The sequence below is a fragment of the Emys orbicularis genome, chromosome 3, assembly GCF_028017835.1.
Source record: "Emys orbicularis isolate rEmyOrb1 chromosome 3, rEmyOrb1.hap1, whole genome shotgun sequence".
NCBI classification, from domain to species: domain Eukaryota; kingdom Metazoa; phylum Chordata; order Testudines; family Emydidae; genus Emys; species Emys orbicularis.
In genome coordinates, this window is record NC_088685.1 from 170420624 (window position 1) to 170440646 (window position 20023).

Sequence of the window (20023 nt, forward strand, 5' to 3'; positions counted from 1 at the left end):
CTGGACCCAGGCTAATAGGAGATTAGTCTTTAAAAGGGAGCATTCTGGAACTGGTGAGGATCTTATCTGTATTCAGTTTGATTAGATATAGATTTGCACATTTTAAGCTTTATACAGGGTAAAATGGATTTATTTGGGTTTAGATCCCATTGGGAGTTGGGCATCTGAGTGTTAAAGAGAGGAACACTTCTGTTAGCTGCTTTCAGGTAAACCTGCAGCTTTGGGGCACGTAATTCAGACCCTGGGTCTGTGTTGGAGCAGACGGGAGTGTCGGGCTCGGCAAGACAGGGTGCTGGAGTCCTGAGCTGGCAGGGAAAGCAGGGATAGAAGTAGTCTGGGCACATCAGGTGGCAGCGCCCAGGGGGTTTCTGTGATCCAACCTCTCACAGATGCCTTTCTAGAGGCCTTTGAGAACTTACACATCGGTATCCCCATGGGAGTAAGCATATTATGCATCAGCTGTTTTTGCTCATGTCTGAGTCACAGATCTCAAGAGGAAAATCTGGAAAAGGACAAAATGGAAGAATGAACCAGCTCAGACTTCCTTACGGTAGGCGTCATGGCGTCGATTTTTACAGGCGGCTGTAAAAGGTTGTGTTAAACCAGGCGATTCATAAAACTTATTTAAATGTGTCAATATGAATGTGTCCCCCTCGTTACTTGTGTTAGTAAACGACGGTACATGATATGTCTCCACAGACGGCTCTGTTAAATAAATATATTACATCCCCGGGGAAGTTGGGAGCTTTGGCGGGGTTGCCCCTTTTTCTAAAGCTCCTTTGGTTTTAGATACTCTCATGTGGTCGCCTTTTCTGAAAGGGGCAACAACCGGTTTTATTTTAAAACCATCTCCGTAAACCATTTTCCATACCTTCAGAGAATTTGAAGGTTTAACATCAGCGGGTCTGGTACGTATAGTTCTGTGAAAGCTCTGGTTGTAACTCTTTATAAAGTCAGGTATCATGTTGATGTAGCGAAAGGTGTTATGGGCTGTAAAATATCTCCACATCCTAGTTTTTAAAGTTCTGTTAAATCGCTCCACAACCCCTGCTTTGACTTCATTATTAGTAACAAAATGGTGAACGCCGTGCCGCTTTAACAATCTGCTTGAAGGCTTGTTTAAAAATTCTTTCCCCCAATCGGTTTGTAATTTTTGAGGCACGCGCCCTTTGCTAAAAATAGCTTTAAAGGCCTTGGATACCTCACCACTTGTCTTTTCTTTTAGGCCTAAGGCCCAGGCATATTTGGATAGAATGTCTATCACTGTTAAGATGTACTTAAAACCGCTGTTGTGTTTGGAGAACCGGTGCATATCCACCAAATCTGTCTGCCATTGCGCATCCACATCTGAAACAACGGTCTTGTTTTAAAACGTATTCGAGACAATTTGTGTAAAGTGTAAGCATCCTGGTCTGAAAACCAAGCTGTTACCTGTCTTCTATTTAAAGTTTTACTATGCTTTTTGGCCACTTGAAAAAGCGGGTTCACCCCACCGAAGCTCCCAACTTCCCCGGGGGTGTAATATATTTTCTTTAACAGAGCATCTGTGGAGACATGTCATGTACCATCTTTTACTAACACAAGTATGGAGGGGGACACATTCATATTGACACATTTAAATAAGTTTTATTAAAGGCCTGGTTTAACACAACCTTTTACAGCCGCCTGTAAAAATGGACGCCATGACCCCTACCATAACGGAGTCTGAGCTGGTTCATGTTGTCAGTAGCTACCGGTGTGGTGCTCTTCTCTTGTTCAATGATTATAAAAGTCGGCTGCATGCGTATTCCCTGTGTGTGCTGCCCGGGCTCTGCACAGATAGCTGACACAGCAGACCCGAGAGAACCCCCAAAGACCACAGACTCTAGTAAGGTTCGAAGGCACCCGGCCAGGTTTATTGTTGAACAAAACACAGTCTCTAGCTTTAGCCGGATTAGATATCGACGGGTCTGCTAGTACATATGTGCTCCCTGACAATGGACACAGCTCAGTCAGTGGCGGGGCTTTCCACTGCCCCCTAGGCCGGACAAAGATGTGCTCTCCGGGACGTATTCTTGTACACAGATGGAGAACAGATTACTCATCACTCCTGACGCATTGAGGTGCAGCCCCTTTACGCATTACTGCCATTCTCCTGGCACAGGTGGTTTTGAACAAATCTATCCATTATACTATCTATCCATCCATCATACTGTCCTTTCATATTGTCTATCCATCATATTGTCTATTCATCATATTGTCCTTTTATATTGGCATTAGGCTGGGTCTGCCTGTTCCTTGTTATCTGTGTGGGATGTGTTCGTACCCAGCTGTTCTGGTGCCGTCTTGGCACATGTTCCTCTTCTAGCAGCTCTCTTCTTGCCAATTTCTGTGAGCAGGGCCTGCCTCTGGCTCACAGCCTAACTTTGCTTAGCAACATCTTGACCCTTACTTCATATCAGGCCTCATCTTACTACAGTTCATTCTTCCATTTTGTCCTTTTCCAGATTTTCCTCTTTTGATCTGTGTCTCAGACATGAGCAAAAACAGCTGATGCACGATATATTTACTCCCACAGGGCGACCGATGTGTAAGTACTCAAAGGCCTCTAGAAAGGCATCGTCGAGCTGTTGAGAGATTTTCAGTAAAGAAACAGTGTAAGCACCCCACTGCTTGTTGTTAATTTACGCAATCCCTGGTTCCTAGCCCCATTACACCCCATCCTCGACCCAGGGCCGGATCCAGGCACCAGCTGACCAAGCACGTGCTTGGGGCGGCACCTTAGAGTGAGGCGGTGCTAGGATTTTTATTTATTTATTTATTTTGGTTTGGCGGCGGGGAGCTCGGGGGGCTTGGCGCGGCGCTCGGAGGGGGAGGTATGGCTGGGCGGCGCTCTTCTTTCTTTGCCTGGGGTGGCAAAAAAGTTAGAGCCGGCCTTGCCTCGACCATCGCTTCTTAATCATTCATTTACCTGAGCAACGTCTTTTCCGTTCACCTTGTCCGCCGGTGACTCCTCCAAGCCATGATCACCTTCCACCTCTAGGGGGTTGAACAATGAGAGGCCGTCACACTCATCGGGGTGCCTCACAAGGGTTTTGGGGTTGGATTCCAACGTATCCATCAACGGTTGAGTCAAAGGGTCCTCCTTGGAACTGTCACTGATGTAGCGCTTTCTCCACACACGTCCAAAGGTGCTCGGGTCTAAAACAAAGTCCGAAGTTCTCACGGGGGTGGTAAAGGAGTCCACGTTTCCTCTCAGCAGCCTTTCCACAATTTCTAAAACACGTGTCCTTGGTAAGAGATGGCCTCTTCTGCCTGGAGCTGGGACTTCTGGGGTAATGGTGCTGCACTCTGACTGGCAGAGGGTGTTGGGAGGAGTTCTTAGAGGGGTAACACAACCCACTTCCGAACAGGTCACCCCGCCCCAGGACTCACCCTAATTGGTCAAATCTCCTCTCTGGGAGGTCCTATCAGGGCAAAACCCATCCTGATTGGTAGAGGGAAGTGGGAGGAGTTCTTAAAGCCACTTCCAGATGGCTCACACCGTCCCAGAACTTGCCCTGATTGGTCAAATCTCCTCTCAGGGTGGTCCCCAGCAGCTGAAACCCCTCCTGATTGGTAGAGGACGGTGGGAGGAGTTCTTAGAGGGGTCACATAAGGCACCTTGCTTCTAGTCATGTGGCCGCCTTGACCCCGGAAGTAATACCCTCTGGGGCGGGACTTCCTGTGACAGGTGGGCGGGTTTGAGGGGTCAAGGGGCGGGGCTTACGGGGTCAAGGGGCGGGGTTAGGGTTGGATTGATGGTAGGACCCTTATGTTACTAGCCTGCATGTAGTGACTCCGTGTGGCTCCCCTCCTGCCCAGCAGAGGGAGAGCCCTTACAGACACCTAAGTGGGCGGAGTCACCGATGCCTTTTCCCGCCCCCCGGAAGTCAAGGGGCGGTACAGGAAGTATAAAAGCAGGCCGCCAGAGCTCAGTGAGGCCCCAGCCACCGCAGGGAGCAGACGTGCGGCCGGGAGACCTCCGAGGCCCGAGGCTGTTGCCCTAACTGGCCGGAGCTAGCCCGAGCCCACTACGAGGAGGAGCCGTCGGAGCCCGTCCGCTCCCATCATTGGGAGGAGCCGTCGGACCTGCCCTGCACCAACTACGAAGGCGAGGAGCCCCCAGAGCCCCTCCGCCCCTGCTGTTACCCGGAGGAGCCGCGGGAGCCTCAGTGGCCGGATTTCCCCAAGGAGCTGCCAGACCTGCCCCCAAGCCCCGGACCAAAGGAACCGATGTTGCTGGACTGGCCCAAGTCCGGCGTCACCAACGAGATAGGCCCCGAGGGGGAACACGGAAGTAGCCCGGGGGTAGCCGACCCCGGTCAGGCTGCAGATGCATGTGAGCTGATGTCAGTGTGTTTCGGGCAGGATACCCCACTGACCAGCAGCGATGATAGCCGCTGCTAGGGCCCCGGGCTGGGACGCAGTGGAGTCGGTGGTCCTGCGTCCCCCCCCTGCTACCCCCGCTCACGGGTGGCAGGCTTCCCCCTCACCCAACGCTCAGGTGTAGGAGCCTGCGCTTACCCCAACTGGGATATTGTTTGCTCAGCCCCTGCACCAAAGGGCCTGAGCTGTGACTGTTTGTGCCCCGCCCTGCTCCAGGGCCTGGGCCCTACCTGAACTTGCTGCTTGTTTGCTCAGCCCCTGCACCAGAGGGCCTGAGCTACCAAACTGATTGTTGCTCAGCCCCTGCACCAAAGGGGCCTGAGTTGTGACTATTTGTGCCCCGCCCTGCTCCAGGGCCTGGGCCTACCTGTTGTGTAATGTTTGCTCAGCCCCTGCACCAAAGGGCCTGAGCTGTGACTGTTTGTACCCTGCCCTGATCCAGGGCCTGGGCCTACGAAACTCACTGTTGTACTGGTGCTCAGCCCCTGCACCAAAGGGCCTGAGCCCCCTAACTGTGTATTGTTGCTTAGCCCCTGCACCAAAGGGCCTGAGCTCCCTAACTCTATACGGTTGCTCAGCCCCTGCACCAGAGGGCCTGAGCCCCTGAACTAACTGGTTGGTTGTTCCACCAGTAGTGAGTCGGTGTGGCTCCCCTCCTGCCCAGGAGGGTCGAGCCCCGGCACGAGCCTTCTACACTGCAGTTATATCACTTCAGATCAAGATAACCTTTGGACGATAAATAGTTTTCATGACTAGGTATGAAAACTATATGCTCACTATTTTTTGTCAAAATAATTTGTATAATACTTTGAACACTAAATCATTTTTACAGGTCTTGTTGTTAAACGTTTCCTGATAACTATGTCAGGAAAGCTATGTTGAAAGAATGGTCATATCCATTTTTATTTCACAACATGTTGGTAATATAGCTGATCGTTGTACAATGTTCTGTAAATAATTCTGTAGAAACTTGTTTGAGATAAAATTTAATAGAAATGCAGTTAAATACCAAACCACACATTACATTAGCAGTATTCCTTCTGTATATAGATGTTTCATTAAATTTCCAAAACACATTTCTGAGACTATTCATTACTAGAAGTTCACCTTGATCACCTTGATCGATTGGTCCTTCAGCCCTCGTCTCAATTGCACCAATCACAACACGTCTTCCATTCTTCTTGTATCATGGCCTTCCTTTTCCATGTGCGGCCATGTCTTTTCATGGTAACATCTTCCCATCTCTTTGGAGTTTGGCCGAGTACAGCTGCTAGTCCATCGATTGTCAGTGAGCCTCACTATATGCCCGGCCTATCGCATTTTACTATGCCTGCTCTCAACAACGACGTTCAGCACTCCACTCTGCTGTCTGATCTCTTCATTGGGGACTCGGTCGTGGATTGAAATTCACAGAATTCTTCTTTCCATCACCCTCTCCATGACAGACAGTTGCTGCTCCTCTGTCAGCCCCCATGTTTCACTACCATACAACATAGCAGTACAGTAATTCCTTGCTTAACGTTGTAGTTATGTTCCTGAAAAATATGACTTTAGGCAAAACATTGTTAAGCAAAACCAATTTCCCCATAAGAATTAATATAAATGGGTGGGGTTAGGTTCCAGGGAAATTTTTTTCACCAGAGAAAAAACTATACACACACACACACACACACACACACACACATACACACACACACACACACCACACCACATTTTAAACAAACACTTTAATACTGTACACAGCGATCACGATTGTGAAGCTTGGTTGAGGGGGTGGAAGAGAGTGAGATATTTCCCCAGGGAATGCCTTACTGCTAAATGATGAACTAGCTTTTGGCTGAGCCTTCAAGGGTTAAAATGTTGTTAATGTAGCATCACATTCTACAAGGCAGCACCAATGGAGGGAGACAGCATGGCAAACAGAGACACACACCCTGTGTGTGGGAGAGAGAGAGAGATGCACATTGCCCCTCGGGAGTTGAGACAGCAGCTGCTGCCCCAAGCTCTCTCTGTCTCTCTCCATCAGTGTCCCCACCCTACTCTATATGGAGAAGGGGTAAGTGGGGTGCAGGAGCAGGGGAGAGGGGGAAACTCTGACATTAGTACCCCCCCTTGCACAGCAAGCAGGAGGCTCCCAAGAGCAGCTCCAAGGCAGAGGGCAGGAGCAGCACATGGCAGTGGGCGGAGGGACATCTGAACTGCCCGCAATTGATAGCCTGCTGGGCAGCTGCTGCACAGGGAACTTAGGGGAGCGGGGAGCTGAAAGGGGGGGGCTGCTGGTCCACCCAGATTCTAAGACCCCAACAGCTAGCTGCAACAGGCTGCTCTTCCTGCAAGCAGTGGACAAAGCAGGCGGCTGCCAAACGACGTTATAAGGTGTCATAAGTTTCATCCCCACTCTGGACTTTAGAGTACAGATATGGGGGCCTGCATGTGAACCTCTAAACTGAATTACCAGCTTAGATCTGGTTTTGCTGCCACCACTCCCAAGTGCTAACTTCCTTCCTGGGTACCCTTGAGAGACTTCTTCACCAATTCCCTGGTGAAGACCGATCCAAACCCTTGGATCTTAAAACAAGGAGAAATTAACCATTCCCCCTCCTTTCCCCCCACCAATTCCTGGTGAGTCCAGATCCAACCCCCTCGGATTATAAAACAAGGAAAAATCAATCCGGTTCTTAAAAAGAAGGCTTTTAATTAAAGAAAAGAAAGGTAAAAGAAAACCCTCTGGGAGAGATTAGCATACCAGCTACTATCACAGACAACAGATTCAAAACACAGAGGATGTTCCCCTGGGTAAAAACTTAGTTACACAAAAAATACCCAATTTGATTATTCCCTAATGCCTAAGACAAGTTACAAAGAAAATAAACATAAACCTATTTATTTCCTTCACTAATACTCACTACTTGATAAGAGGCTGAATTCTGGAGCTTGCCCACTCCGGTCAAAACTGAAACTGAAACTAAACAAAGGAAACTTCCCTCCTTCCTTTTGAAACATCTTATCCCCCCCATTGGTTGCTCTGGTCAGGTGTCAGCTAGGCTAGGTGAACTTCTTAACCCTTTACAGGTAAAAGAGGCATTAACCCTTAACTATCTGTTATGACATAAGGCAGCATTGCACAACTTTAAACGAGCGTGTTCTGTAATTGATCAGCAACATAACAATGAAACACTGTTAACAGGGATGACCTTAAGTGAGGAGTTACTGTACTGTTTAGTTGAAGAGGCTGGCACGTGTTGCCTTGTTGATTTTTCCTTGGAGGACATCCTTGATAGAACTGAATGCACACCAATGTGCGTTCTTTCTTCGCGAGAGTTCAGCTTCCTGATCGTGGCGCATGTTAATTCCTTGGCCCAAATAGACATATTGCTCAACTTCTATTTGTTCTCCCTTCATTGTTATTTGGGCTTTTGGCAAGGTATCCGATCGTATAAATTTTGTTTTGGAGCGGTTAATTTTCAGTCCGACTTGGCTGCTTTTTGTGTTGAGTTCTCGCAGCCTTTTCTGTAGTTTGATAGTATTTTTGGCAATCAACACAATATAGCCCACGAATCCAAGATGGTAAAACTGCTCTCTGTTGATGTTGATTCCACCCTTCCAATTTATCTGCCTCATTACTATTTCGAGGCAGGCTGTGAAGAGTTTCGGTGAAACCATGTCGCCTTGTTTCACACCGTTCTTAACTGGGATGGGGAGTATCAAATAAGGTTGTATCAGTTGTGCCGCCAATTTGCTTCCTTTAATAGTTTGATATAGTTTGTGTCGATGCCCTGCTCTGCAAGAGCATTCAACACTGTATTGATCTCTATGCTGTCCAACGCTTTTTCATAGTCGACAAAGGCAATACATAAGGGGAATATAGTGAAAATAGGGTCCATGTGCTGAAATTCCTCCAATAACCTGCCTGTTCTCTGGGCTGTTGCTCGTCCAGACTCTGTGAGAGTCGGTTTGTTATTATTTTGGTGAACAGCTTGTAGACATGTGAGAGCAGGCATATTGGACGATAGTTCTTTAGATCTTCACGATCACTTCTTGTACAGCAGAATGGTGTTGGACTCCTTCCAGTTAGATGGTATCTTCTGCCTTTCCAAGTAACGGCTAAAGCTCAGAGCAAGGGTTTCTCAGAGGTCTTGGCCTCCAGCTCTTATTTCGACTTCTCAGTCCATCTTTACCTGAGGCTATTAATAGAATGTACTGTAAATATAATAAAGTTTAATGGAAAAAGGATGACATACAAGTGGATGATTAAGTCCACAGTAGAATGTCTACAAGCCTAGCTGCATTTCAGTAAAAATGGGAATTCCACCTTGTTCATCATAATGCACTTGAGTTTGGGATAAATCATTCCAAATAAACTCTACATTAAAAAAATGTATTCATCACTTTAAAAGGCCTTAGTGGGCTCAATCTAGCAGCCCACCGCAGTGCAGTGGAACATATAAAGGGTCACATCAGCCGAATCAATTAAAATCAATAATTGTCCAACTGAGTAGAAATGACTTTTCCCAAAGCAGTGCTGATCATGTTTCCCTATCCAGACCATGTATTAGAAAAATCAGATCGGCTATGACACTAATATTAACACTGTAAGACTGTAACTTGCATAATATATATAGATGATTTCATTTTTTCTTTGTATCTTCTACTTTTTACAGTCTCTCTTCTTCAGTTGTTAATGATCTGAGTTGGAAGAAAAAAATCGATCTTTCAAGAGCTTTATTAACTAAGCAAACAGTACAATTTTGCTCTAAGCTAAACTGGTGTTAATGGTTCATTTGTTCAGTTATCATGAAGGTACTAGTATTGACAGCGTAATTAAGGTTGAGCTTTAGACTCAAATAAGGATTCAACGTCTTTTATGTACAGAAAACACAGCATTATCCTGCCTGCTCAAACTTACAGTACTTTCCTTTTGAGCACAGAATGAATTTTCTGAGAATTACAAGAAAATAAATTAATTAGTTAAATTAATTGAAAACTGGGACCCTTAAGAAATTTAGCATTTGTATCACTCTTTTCTATGTCCCAAATGATCTTAACACAAACTCTTCAAATGTTTTATATAGTTAAAATTAATTGAAAACTTGTGTGTAGGCTATATTGCAAGAAATTAGGTTGCAATTAAGCTATCTTAAGGATTTTTTAATCTAATTGGTATATAGACTACACACAGGGTCAGTTCAACCGGTCAGGTAACTTTTAATTGGGACCATTGTGACATCAGATGCAATTTCACCAATCCCACCCCCCTTTCTCTCAAGTTATTTTTCATGCCATAGTTCTATGGGGTGTAATGACTCTGGATGAAGGAGACTGGACATGAGTGGAGTGCTCATTGGTAGATTAGTTGGCCCAATTTCACAGCTCTTTGAAGGTTCCATGCTGGCACACTAGCTTGGGTATCAATGCCTGAAAGGCTCCCGATGACACTGCTGCCTTAGCTCTATTGTGCACCCAGGCAGCCCCTGCAGGGAAACTGAGGTGCATAGGAGGAGTCTTTAAATTTCACAGATATTGAGACTTGCAGACTGTGCTTTACCCACCCCCTTTTCACATAGCATGAATCTCAATAATACCGCTCTCTAAAGCAACAAGTCAATTGCAAATTAAGAGACAGATTCACCGGTACACTTTATCAGCTTTGTGTTGTTCTAGTGATGCCAATTAGCATTAAGTTTAAATGGCCAATGTGTCCTGGCTGCTTTAGGCTGTTCTGGTATACCAGCAAATCTGACCTTGAAAGTTAAAATTAAAATAAAATGATTAAAGATTGACACTGCATATCTTCTAATTATTAGAAATATCAGAGTAGCATTTTCTTTTGATTCCTTGTTTGGTGATCATGTGTGAAATTTTCGCTAATTAAAAATTAACGAAACTCATACAAAATGTACATTAAGATGAAGTTATGGTTGTGAGTATATATCAGTAATGTAAGGGTAAAAAAGATTATAGGGGTTTTATAATTTTTCCCAACCCATCTTGACTTTGTAGTGAGGACATGAGGGAGACGAGTTTGGAAAAAAGTCTTTAAAAAAATCAGTTTTAGCTGAACTGAGGTCACAAAAACTAAAACATTTATTGTCCTACGGTTATTGCATGGTGTCACTACAGGGAAGAGTTAAGGTTGTGTTAACTGTGTATTTTCATTTCTTAACCTATTTGTACTACTTTTTAAATGAAACTTTAATGTTGAATTTCCTGCATTTGTGGTGCTTAGTTTTGGGAAAATTTAAAGCATTCCTGTAATGTGTTTTAGTGCTATGGACTCTCTACCTTAACTCCCTCTAAACTTAATTTTTTTGTATGATAAAATTTTCAAAGGCTCCCAAATTGCTTAGGAGCTTAAGTCTCTGGAAATAAACGGGACATGATCTCCTGAGTTGTTTAGGTGATTTTGAACATTTTACCCTCAGTTCTTAATTTCTAATCTATCTATAATCAGGTGTGTGGTACATAAAACAAGAAGAATTCCTAGAGTAAATTCCTGGTAAGATGGTTGTATAAATTAAGGCAACTTTCTGAGCCAGGGCTGATAAATCATCAGTGAAAGCACACTTGTCCTTAGCACTCCATTTTGATTTATGAAAGTCTCCATACAAATGCTGTCATTGGCACTCCAGTATTGTTCTGTGCACAGTAACCTGACTATTACAACAGTGATATTAAACAATTGTATATTCTGTTGCAGAGAATGCATTGGCTGGATTTTTCCTTTTTGTGCAAGGCTCGCAGTACAATTCATGCTAATATAGTCTAGTTTGCTGTCTTTCTATGTTTGTCTCCTGAAGTGTCTGGAAATGGAAAAAAAAAATCAATGTGACTTGATAGTAATACGCTAAAAACATGTTTTAAAGGTGCTGGTATCACTATGCTGTATGCCAGTGTAGCTGATGGAAGGGTCTAGTTGATAAGTGCGGTTCAGCTCATCCTTCAGGTCTTGAAATAGTCTTCTCATTTTTACCTAGTAATGAAAGAAAAAGCACAAAACTGAGATTTGTTTGGCTGCTGCTCCTTTGTAGGATTATTACCAAGGATGAATGTTTTGAGTTGGATTCTAGTACTTTGGATTTTTAAAGTTCACTAGGCTGCTCTACTCTGACTTCTTTGCAACCCATTCGACACCATTGATTTCAATGGGATTCCAAACTAGAAAAGCACTAGGAACTCTCTGTCACAAAACCTCCATAGGGTTACACGTACTCCAAGGGCAATGTGTCAGTGACCACACTGTAAAGGCACTCAAGGCTAGCTCAGTGGACCTCTTGTGAGATACCCTGGTGACCTAGTGCTTGGGTAATACAGGACAACTGCATAAAGAAAAGGAGACAAAGTTGTTGCATATGGGGATGAAAGAACCCTTGATGTACAGTGAGGACCTGACCTGTTCCCATTTAAATCAATAGAAGATTTGTCCCAGGATTGAGCAATAGTGAAGTAATTAGGTTTTGCCATGATTAGTGAGTTGACCTATCATAAGAACGGCCATAGTGGGTCAAAACCAATGGTCCATCTAGACCAATATCTGGTCTTCTGACATGGCCAATGCTCCCAGCTTTTGGAAGTTAGTGGCTAGGAACACCCAGAGCTTGGGGTTGCATGCCTGACCATCCTCGGTAATAGCCTATCTTCCATGACCTTATCAAATTCTTTTTTGAACACCTTTATAGTTTTGGACTTCAACATCCCTTGCCAATGAGTTCCATAGGTTGACTCTTCACTGGGTGAAGAAGTATTTCCTTTCATTTGTTTTAAACCAGCTGCCTATTAATTTCATTGGGTGACCCCTGGTTCTTGTGTTAGGTGAAGGAATAAATAACTCTTCCTTATTCACTTTCTCCACATATCATGATTTCTCAACATTTGCCATGACAGCTACAGTCCACCTAGCAACTCAGTTCATTCATGTCCAACAGTATACATATTTAGCTCTCAACTGAACTAACCGCATTTACCAAACCTCATCCTATGCTGCTTTTTGAAGCGCCAGTGTTCAAAGGGAACACTGGGTTGCCCTGTTGTGTACACCACTGCAGTAGTTAATGCTAGCTATACATCACACTGTTCACAAGAATTTACTAGTCCTGTAAGGATTTTTCTTGAGAAGGGGAAGAAATGCCTCAACACCATCCATCTTGTTGCTTTTTCTGCTTCTCTCTGTTGTCTGCTGCTGGTATTGATTGCACACAATTGTGTCACATGTTAAGGAGAAAATGTTAATAACATATTAGGTGGAGCTGCTATCTATATCCAAATCAGATTCAGACATGTACATTGGAATATAATTCCACATAGTCCTACAATTCTTAGAAGAAGATCAGAGAGGGAACTAGAACATGTGTACTAAACTGGATTTTCTTTGCATTATGAATTACAAATGTGCTCATTTTACAAATGAAAACTTGGCAAACTAAGGTAAATGTGCCCTGTCCTGAAGAAAAACATTGGCCCTTGGTGTAGATTACAGCCCTTCTCTATAGATTTGCCCCTGTGACTGGTTTTGCCTGGCTGCTTCATGTTCCTGTTCATAAGGATTTAGGCCAACTTGACCCATGTAATGGCTTTAATTCCCATCACCACTCTGAAGGAAAACATGTCCTACCTAGCATCAGCCTTATTAGGCAAGATATACTAAGACTTTCAATCCTCTGTGGAGAGTTCAGTTGTTCAAAACAATTTTTAAAACTTTCTGGCAATGCTGATGAGTATTTATTTGGTTGTCTTCTATAAAATGTGGATTACAATATAATCTCAACCACGATAGTACTGAAATTGATTTTATAAACCCATGGTAAATTCCTGGATTTGCATCAAAATGGAACTGGTAAGACTGCGGTTCCAAAGATGGTATGGTTATATATAAACCTTTTTTCAATGTGTAATGTGCTCAGAAACTGAACAGCACTTTGAAAAGCTAGAGGGTAGCTTTAAAACAATTCAGTGTCCTCAAATATATTTGCATTGTTTTGTCTTCTTTGAATGCCTGACAAATCAGTCTATATTCATAATTCAAGCTTTCAGATGTTTATGTGTATGCTTCTGAGATTGATCTGTGCACTGCAAAATCCGCAGCCCTCAGTGTTCTCTCTGTGTCCCATTTTATAAATTAAATAGAAAAATGACAGACTAGTGAGAGTCTGTTTTCAATATTCCATACTGTCTTCTGAGAGTTGAGAGTTCCTTGAAGGGAGCCACTTAGAGTAGGTGTGGAACATGATGTATATGCTTCTAATAACATTGCTGAAAAGACAAACATTTAATTTACAGACATTTAGGCAATCAATCCAGACCAGATTAACATGTTCTACATTCTGGGTTTCATTGTCCTACATCTTTTAGAGGCAAATGAGGCAGAATTGTTTTTTTCCATTGATTTGCACTGAAATAAGTATTTGTTTTTATTCTTTCAGCCTTGTGCTAAGTAACTCTTAATACACTGTGCTACTACTGATTTTTAAAAGTATGAATGGCCTGGATTTATTATATAATTGAGAAATAACCTATCAGTAGTTTCGGTCAGCAGCGATCAATTAGGGTCCTCAATTCTTCTGAGAAAGTCAAAAAGAAATGTAAGCAAAACACAAGAAGTAATTCTACCACTCTATTCAGCACTGATAAGACCCAACTGGAGTATTGTGGCAAGTTATAGACACCACACTTTGGCAACAAAGTGAACAAATTGGAGAAAGTGCCGAGGAGAGCAACGAAAATGATTCAAGGTCTAGAAAACGTGACCTATGAGGAAAAATTGAAAAAATTGGGTTTGTTTAGTCTGGAGAAGAGAAGACTCCCATGGAGGCGCCACTCCAGGGGTCCCTGGGGCGCTCCTCCCTACAGGTATTGCTAGGAGGAAAACTTCCGGTGCACGTGGCGAGCACGCACACCTATTGTGGAATAGACTTGAGCAACACATCTCGAAGAACACCAGTTACGGAAAAGGTAACTGTCTTTTCCCCTCTATTCGGCATTGGTGAGGCCTCATCTGGAGTACTGTGTCCAGTTTTGGGCCCCACACTACAAGGAGGATGTGGAAAAATGGGAAAGAGTCCAGCGGAGGGCAACAAAAATGATTAGGGGGCTGGAGCACATGACTTATGTGGAGAGGCTGAGGGAACTGGGATTGTTTAGTCTGCAGAAGAGAAGAATGAGGGGGAATTTGATAGCTGCTTTCAACTACCTGAAAGGGGGTTCCAAAGAGGATGGATCTAGACTGTTCTCAGTGATACCAGATGACAGAACAAGGAGTAATAGTCTCAAGTTGCAGTGGGGAGGTTTAGGTTGGATAGTAGGAAAAACTTTTTCACTAGGAGGGTGGTGAAGCACTGGAACGGGTTACCTAGGGAGGTGGTGGAATCTCCATCCTTAGAGGTTTTTAAGGTCAGGCTTGACAAAGCCCTGGCTGGGATGATTTAGTTGGGAATTGGTTCTGCTTTGAGCAGGGGACTGGACTAAATGACTTCCTGAGGTCCCTTCCAACCCTGATATTCTAGGATTTCCCATTTATGTGTGTGCAACTGTTTTTTCCTTCATAAATGGAGTACTTTGCAATTGTCCTTATTGAATTTCATCCTATTTACTTCAGATCATTTCTCTAGTTTGTTCAGATCATTTTGAATTTTAATCCTAACTTCCAAAACACTTGCCAACTGTGACGCCCCTAGGACAAGGGCAGCACAGCCCAATGGTGAGAGTTTATTAAGCAGTCCTTAGTGCAGGGCAGCACAGCCTAATGACCAGAGTCTATTGAGCAGCCCTTAGTGCAGGGCAGTGAGGCCTATTGGCCAGAGTCTATCAAGGGTGGAGTGCCCACCAAGGGGTGCGGTGGCCCCGGTATGGAGGCCCAGGCCCACCCGACTCCACCATGCCCCTAACCTAACAGCTGTGTAGCATCCTGCCACTGACTCAGCAGGGGGTCCTACCAAAACACGCTGAGTTTTCCCGGGCGGGAGGTACCACTCCGTCACCCTCCCTGGGTCACTTCCTACTGGTCTCTGTGTTGGTCTCCCATGAGCCTTCGGAGTCTCCCTGGACAGCTGGGCTGGCCGCCTTCTCTGGCTCCTCCAGTTGCCCGAGTTCAATCGGGCCCAGGGAGGCTCTGATTCCCGGTGCAGTCAGGGGCTGTGGCTGGCCTACTGCAGAAGCTTCCCAGACAGGTCCTTCCCCTGCAGCTGCCAGCCCAGAATGAGCCGGGCTTCCTCCCTTTATACTACTAGAGCATTTTGAGCATGCCCAGTCCCGCCGAGGAGGCGGGACTTCCGCTGTCAATAATATGGGCCTAACCCTGTCTGGGCTAGTGCGGGGGTAAGCAGACTCTGTCACACAACCCCTCCCAGCTTGGTATCATCTACATACTTTATAAGTGAATTCTCTATGCCATTATCTAAATTATTGATGAAGATATTGAACAGAATTGGACCCAGAACTGATCCAGCTTGACTATGAACTGATAACTACTCTCTGGGAATGGTTTTCCAACCAGGTATACACCCACCTTATAGTAGCTCCACCTAGGTTGTATTTCCCTAGTTTGTTTATGAGAAGATCATGCAAGATAGTACCAAAAGCCTTACTAAAGTTAAGATATACCACATCTACTGCTTCCCCCCATCCAAAAGGCTTGTTACCCTGTCAAAGAAAGCTATTAGGTTGGTTTGACGTGATTTGTTCTTGACAATTCCATGCTGACTGTTGCTTATCACCTTATTATCTTCTAGCTGTTTGCAAATTAGTTCCCCCATTATCTTTCTAGGTACTGAAGTTAAGCTAACTAGCCTGTAATTCCCTGGGTTGTCCTTACTTCCCTTTTTATAGACAGGCACTATATTTTCCCTTTTCCAGTCTTCTGGAATCGCTCCCATCTTCCATGACTTTTCAAAGCTAACCAAAGATATGTTCCAACATGTTCTGAAGGGCAGTCACAAACAAGTCCCCCAGAGACAAAAGGCTAGCCAATGGCTCAGCCAGGTGTTAATGAGCTCAAATGGACCACCACCTGTGTAAGTGGCCACTCTTTGGCAGAAGAGAGGTATGCGGGAAAACATCTACATTTTGACAACGAAGTAGTTTGTTTCCTGGCCAGACATCAGCTGGAGATGATACTTGAGCAAGAGACAGGGCTATAAGAGGAGCGGGCCGATGCCTCAAATCATCTCTCCCTTGCTCTCTGCCCCGGCATCATCCACAGCTGAAGAACAAAGGAAGTAGCACTGGACTGGGGGAGAGATCCTGACTGAAAGAGGTTCACCCAGTAAGACTGCTGGAACATGTGGTGAGAGAGAGAGCTTTGCTTTGTATTCACTTAGCTTGTTAAAAGGTAAAACAACCAATTCCTAACTTGTAACCAATTCTGATTTAGATGCCTCATTACTTGTAGTAATTTAAAATTTATCTTTCTGTTGTCAGTACATTTGTTTTGTTGTTTTATCTAAGCCAGTGTGTTTAGACTGAAGTATTTGGGAAGCTACCTAATCAAAATGTTTAGGATTTCTTCACAAAAAAACCCAGCAGTTCTCTTCTCCTTATGATTTGCTGGGGACAAGAGGGTTTAATATACTCGCTTTTCATGACTGCTGAGCTGGGGAATTCGGAGAAGTAAGTTTCTCACTTCAATTGGACATGATTGGCAGTCTGTGCATAGAGGGCCCAAAACTGAAACTGCAAGTCAGGATGGAGGTGTACTGCTAGAACAGTCTGGGGAAGCTTACACAGCAGCTGGCTGGTGCCTTGTATGAAAAGCATTATTTTCAGTTACTAAAGTCACATGAAAATAGAAAGGCTACTGAATTGACTAGAATGAGGTTATGTCCTTAGCATGGCTGCGAGAGTCTCTAAATGTAAACGTGGCTTTGGGTCGAGCTCCTTTGTATTTGGGTAAGCTGAATTTTGGGAGGCAGCACTCTGAGACTGACTCTGCATAAACATCTGGCAAGTCATTATGCATCCGAAGAAGTGGGTTGTAGCCCACGAAAGCTTATGCTCTAATAAATTTGTTAGTCTCTAAGGTGCCACAAGTACTCCTGTTATTTTTTTTGTTTATCCTGTGCTACAACTGAGATTGATACCAGTACTCTCCTGTCTCTGAGGGTGGAGAGAGGCTCAACTTGTCAGAAGCTTTGAGCTGCTAAAATGAAAGATGCTCTAACTGTGAAATTTCATTGGGCATTTCCTTCCTTTTTGTTTTCGAGCACATATGCTTTACTGTGAGTGGAAATGATTTGATTACAGCCTGCCTAGGAACTAATAGACCATTTTCTGTCACTTAAATATCTTAGAAACAGTAGCCAATCAGTTGTTTTAATTGTCATATTTGAATTCAGCACATCAAAATACATAATAAATAGCACATTTTATCTCTGAAGCAGACGACTTCTCAAAAATTGTAGACCATTGTAACGCAGTAAGATTTTTTGGCTCCCAAGGACAGCGTTTTATCGGGGTAGAGGTGTACTATTTTTGCCCTCACCATCTCATTAATTTATATCTTTTAGCTCATTAAAAGGCGACTCAGTGACTTGATATCTTTCTTTTTATTCAGCACCTTTCATCTACAAGCCTCCCAAAGAGATTTGCACCCCACTATTCAGACTACATAGCCCAGGATCACTTCAATCAGTAACAAAATGCAGCCAGTGCTGGGGTGAAATATAATAGCCGCTTAACAGAGTACAGCAGCGCTATGCAATAGCGTGGTGTGGGAAGTGAAAAGTTCTACCGTATCAAGTTGAAACTGCAGAGTGAGTTTAAGTAAGCCAATTGTAACTACTTGTGGCAGAAGACTGTCCTCATGGCGTTTTCTAACCAGAGAATAACCGCAGCATGGTGATGAAAGAATTGCAGGACATTCTGTGATTGTTCTGGGGGAACCAATTTTAACAGTCTATCAGCACCAATGTGCTTTCTATCTACACTAGAATGGCAACACGGCTAGCAGCAAGAATTCCTTTAAAGAGGTGTAATTGTAACTGCTGGCAGCGCCAGGGCCGGCTCTGGCTTGGGGGGGGGGGGCGGCGAGCCCCGGCGGGGGCTCCGCTCTCCCGCCGGGGGGAGGGCGGCCGGAGCCCCGGGGCGAGGGTGGCGAGCCCCGGCGGGGGCTCCGCTCTCCCCCCGGCGGCCGGGGGCAGGGCGCCGGGGGGGAGGGCGGCGAGCCCCGGCGGGGGCTCCGCTCTCCCCCCGGCGGCCGGGGGGAGGGCGCCAGAGGGGAGGGCGGCCGGAGCCCTGGGAGGAGGGCGGCGAGCCCCGGCGGGGGCTCGGCTCTGCCCCCCCCCCCCCCGGCGGCCAGAGCGCCGGGGGCAGGGCGGCGAGAGGGCGGAGAGCCCCGGCTGGGGCTCGGCTCTCCCCCCGGCGGCCAGAGCGCAGGGCGCCGGAGGGGAGGGCGGCCGGAGCCCTGGGAGGAGGGCAGCGAGCCCCGGCGGGGGCTCGGCTCTCCCCCCCGCCCCGGCGGCCAGAGCGCCGGGGGCAGGGCGGCGAGCCCCGGCTAGGGCTCGGCTCTCCCCCCGGCGGCCAGAGCGCAGGGCGGCGAGCCCGGCTGTGGCCCCGCTCTCCCCGGCGGCCCGAGCGCCGCGCCGCCCCCCTCCAGGTGCCGCCCCAAGCACCAGCTTGGTTGCCTGGTGCCTGGAGCCGGCCCTGGGCAGCGCTTGTGAACCACTTCAAGCATTTTTTTTTTTTTTTGTGCACAGACGCATGGTTTCTTACAAGCATGGCAGATGTTTGCAATTCCAAAATTCTCTAGTGTAATCAGATTTTTCTGTGCTATCCTGTGACCGACTTTCATCCACTACAACCTTACAAGTTATGGGATATGTGCTAAATGCATCTGTGATCCAGCATAATAGGTGAGCAAGAGAAAAGATTGATTTGAAGACGTGTCAACAGAAGGTTAGTTTCCTTCTAGTAAGTGGACCCATCAATAGGTTATTCTTACAGACTAGTAAGGAGCCCTACTCATAGCACTATTCCGTATTTAAATAGTGCCTTTCATCACACAGGCATTCACATACCGAGCTGATCAGTGCTATTTTAAATACATAGAGTGACAGATTCCCAGAGAATCAGAAAGTGCTCTGCAAATGTAGAGTCTGATCCTTCAACCTTTACTCAACTTGCAGGGCACTACTTGCATGAACTCATGTGGAGAGAAGGGTTGCAGGATTGGGCTTGCAGGGCCTGATCCCACTGAAGTCAATGGGAAAACTGACTGCAATAGTAATTGAATGACAGAGAGGGATCACTACGTCCACCAACAAAATGGTATGCTGTACTTACAAACATATTGCAGCAGCTAGCTTAGGGCTAAGAGTGACATTTTCCACCTTGTTGAATTCCTAGAAGCCCTTTTTTTGGGCTCCTAACGTGAGAAGATACGTTTTTTTAAAGAAAATTTCCCATGGAATTTATGGCTTCTTGAATTGAATCTGAGCATGGAACAGATTTTGAGAATGATCTTCTACATCACTAATGTACTTCTAAGGGTTAATGGACTCCCAGATTTATTTTTTGATCGGGGGAAAGGTAAGCAGCCCTTAAGGCAGTAATCTCCAATCAGGATGATCCTTACTGCAGAAAATGGAGACAATGTCTCTCCATAAAAGGCTGTCAGAAAACTCCTGAATTC